The following is a 3814-nucleotide window of genomic DNA, read 5'->3' on the forward strand; positions in this document are numbered from 1 at the left end:
ATTTCAGGTTGATCAAGCTGCATATATTTTTATTTCCAGTTGAATGAGGTCACCAGATGGGATCTCAGGTAGCTTTGCTTAAAGGAAATCGCAAGATAGGATTCCAGGTTGACTGAACTACAAATATAGTTTTTGGTTTTGCTTAAAGGAGGTTGCTAGAAGGGATCTCATATTTCAGTTTTGGTTAAAGGAGGTCGCTAGAAGGGATCTCATACTTCAGCTTTGGTTAAAAAGGAATCACCAGATGAGATTCTAGGTTGACTGAGTTGCAAAATAAATTTTTGGTTTTGGTTAAAGGGGATCGCCGGATGGGATTTCAGGTTAGCTCAACCACACACAAGATTTTGGTTCTGGTTAAAGGGGATTGCTAGATAGGATCTCAGGTTAGCCCAACCACACACAGAATAATGGTTCTAGTAAAAGGGGATTACCGGAAGGGATCTCAGGTTAGCCCAACCGCAACACAGATATCAGCTTTGGCTAAGAGAAATCGCCATATAGGATTTCAGGTTGGCCAAACTACAAATATAGATTTTTAGTTAAACTTTTGATCTTAGTTTCGGGTCGAAGCGGAATTGCTGTAAATACAAAGTTTCAGGTCAGTCAAGATCAGTTGCGGTAATTCAGTTTTGTTTATCTTTATAAAATTTACTGTCCAAAATCCCTACTCCGTAAGTATTATAAAGAGGGGGCATCTGTTGTAACCCATTTTTGGGTACCCTATAAATAAATAAAGAAACTAAACAGTGTAATTTTGACACTAACTGAACAATGTCGCTTTGACACTGTTCCTCTTCCTGCATGTACCCCCATTCACTCTTATGATAAGCAACCGAGGGAGCTGCATGCCCGACCAAAAAACTCGACCCCTTATGCTCTCTCATGAGGAGAAACTGAGGGAGTGGCGCCTTGGCAGAGGATAAAGAGCCCCGCTCCCCATGTACAACAGTGAAAGAGCCCCGCTCCATTTGCTCTATAAATAGCACCCAACCCAGCAGAGGATAAAGAGAAAAAAAAGAGGGGAGGAAAGCTTTTGAAAAATTGAATGAGGGAGAGAAGTATAAATGAGAAAAGTTCGAAGAGAGCCACTGTGAGAGGGAGGGAGGAAACAAAAAAAAATACAATGAGACAGTGAGGGGACAACTAAGAGGAGAGACTATCGTGCACAAAGGAGGACGAACAGCTGCTAGGAGGAAACACCCAAGATCGAGAGGAGAAGAACCAAGCAAAAGCTAAGGAGGAAGGAAAACAGAGGCAGTCGCATCTGCAGAAAAGAGAAGAAATACTGTAGAAAATAGTTGCTGACATTTGAGCTTCCAGCCACTGCCACCATCAAAACCACCAGGAGACCTCGTCGATTGCTTCTCCACCACCACCAACATTACTAGGAGTGTCTGCCATCGTCATCAATGTCGCACGTCAAAAAAATCTGTGCGACGTCGACTCCAATGATTTTTCATCGTTATTATTTAATTTGATCTTGTTAGATTCGTTAGAAGTCGCCACCTAGCATTTAATTGAAAGTTACTAGGAAACCCGGTTGTACTGGTCTTGTTAGAGATTCGCGGATAAGAGACCGGTTGTGGCTAGGAAATGTATTAGCACCCCTAACACACCCTACCTGAGGTAAGCTGCTTCATGGACTAGATATATTAAAGAAGTTTTGAAAATTATCTTTTCATCGAATTTTAAAAATACAACTTTCGTACAAGTTTGTACTTCTACACCGTGATCCAACCAAATATTAAATTCTTCTTTACTCTTCATAATTTTATCATAAATAAAAAAAACATTCATAAGAAAAGTACAAGCACAAAGATGCACCTTTTCTTTTCTTTTTCTTCTTTTTGTGTTTTTTTTATTTACAAAATACAAATAAAAAATTCAAACTAAACAAATATTACATTAAACAATTTGAAAATTACAAAATAACCCCTCAAAACTCCATAACAGTGCTGGAAAGTCCTTCTAGACGGTGTGAACAGTGCACATGAATAGTGACAATGAAGAGAAAAAAAACAGTGAATCGGGAACGTTTTCTTCTTCCCTTTCTTCCTTCGCCAACGATGACCTACAAAACAAACAAAAACAACCTAGACAATTGATTTTGATTTTTCATTTGTTTTTAAGATCTGCTTGGGCCTCTTCTTTTCTTTTTCATCTTTTTTTTTTGTTTTTGTTTTAACCACAATGCAAAATATAACTTTAAAACAATTAAACAAAAATTACATTACAATAACAACCCTAAAATAATATGAAATTACAAGGACTACAAGCCGAATAATGTTAAGGAAGGTTTCTAGGAGTAGGAACAGGGGCGGCGCGTCTTCCCCCGCGCTACCCTAGGAGTAGGAACAGGGGTCGGCGCGTCTTCCCACGCGCTACCGCCACTGGTGGTGCGTGGGTTCACGCGCCGCCGCAGAAAAGTCCTAGAAACAGAGGGGATCTGTATCAACCTCTTCTTCTCAGCCTCCCTACACCAGCGGTGACCTGCAGAAAACCTAAAAGAAAGGAAAAAAAAACGCATCAAGCAGTGGATTTTAATTTCTTTCTTTCTTGTTCACGGATCTGTTTATTTCTCTTCTTCTCTGTTTGGATCTGCTTTTGTCTCCACAGATCTACTTTTCTTCGGGTTTCTCCTTCTCTATTTCAGGCAGCCGGATGGGTGGATGTGTTTCAATCAACGGTTGTGCAGCCCCTGGAGTCTGGTTTGACGGAGATGGAGGAGAACGAAGTGGTTTGATTGTCGGCTTTAGTCGGCTTTGTTGCTACTGCCTACAACTGCTGGAGCTACTACGAAGATGGGAGGTTGCTGGCAGTGTTGAGGTGGAGGAATGGACAAATCGGTGGGTCTCGGTGTGGTGGACGGTCGCTGTAGGTGTGCTGCTGGAGAAGGGCCGATCGATCTGAGTCTGTGAACGTTGGAGGAACAACTGGAGGAGGGGGGCTTGTCCGGTGTGGGGAGATGACAGTGGACAAGAGAGACCAATCATGGCTTTCCTCTTTTGTGAAGGCCGGGGGTCGCCGGCCGAGAGAAGGAAATGAGAGGGGGGCTGAGAGAGGGAAGATCAGTTACAAGAAAGGAAGAAGAAGATGGGGCTACGATGTGGAAGAGAAAAAAAAAAATCAAGGAAGGGGGCGGCCGATTCTTCAAGGGAGAAGAAAAGGCTTAGTTTTTGTTTTTGAGGGTTTCCTTTTTTTTTTGGTCAAGATCCCTCCCCCCGTCTCTTAGGGTTTGTTTTTTTTTGGTCAAGATTGCCCCCCCATTTCTTTGTGTCAAATGTTGGATTTCAAAATTGATCCCTCAATTTTATTTTTTTGTAAATTTTAATTTTTTTTATTTTTTTGTATTTTTTTTAAAAACAAGCAATATCAACATCAACTCAATAAGAAAAATCAATGATTTTAAAAATAACACGTTAAAAATTGAACACGTTCCAAATATCTTTGAAAATTTAAATTCTTGTGAGATGATGTTGAAAATGCTAAAAATGATACAAATATATTTAAAAATGTATTTTTTGGATTTTTATTTTTTTCTCTATTTTTTAGATTTTTTTTAAAAAAGTTATCAAAATATGGATCAAAATTGGGGAATAATCCAAAATTGGGTTATGACAATCAATATAGATTCTGCCACCAGGTTTGTCCAGCCCCTCTCGTTGTTGTGTCTGCATCATTTCCTCGCATTTTACTGTTCAAGTGAAACTTAATTCACCTGAATAGTGAAATGTTGTTGTTACTATTCACGTGAATAGTGAAAGTTGCAAAAAATAAAAAAAATAAAAATTCTTCAAAAATTATTTCAAAGAAC

The 3814-nt window shown here is 39.5% G+C and overlaps 1 long non-coding RNA gene across 1 annotated transcript in view; it reads right to left on the reverse strand.

Annotated features, from left to right (window-relative positions):
- Positions 1-3224, reverse strand: part of LOC105116870 (uncharacterized) — an 8750-nt gene extending 5526 nt beyond the window's left edge. The window contains exon 1 of the long non-coding RNA XR_840620.1: positions 2357-3224. This is a non-coding gene — a long non-coding RNA (uncharacterized LOC105116870). The remainder of the gene's footprint in view (positions 1-2356) is intronic.
- Between the last annotated feature and the right edge of the window lie 590 nt (positions 3225-3814).

This window comes from Populus euphratica, unplaced genomic scaffold (genome assembly GCF_000495115.2).
Source record: "Populus euphratica unplaced genomic scaffold, PopEup_1.0 scaffold1068.1, whole genome shotgun sequence".
Taxonomy (NCBI): domain Eukaryota; kingdom Viridiplantae; phylum Streptophyta; class Magnoliopsida; order Malpighiales; family Salicaceae; genus Populus; species Populus euphratica.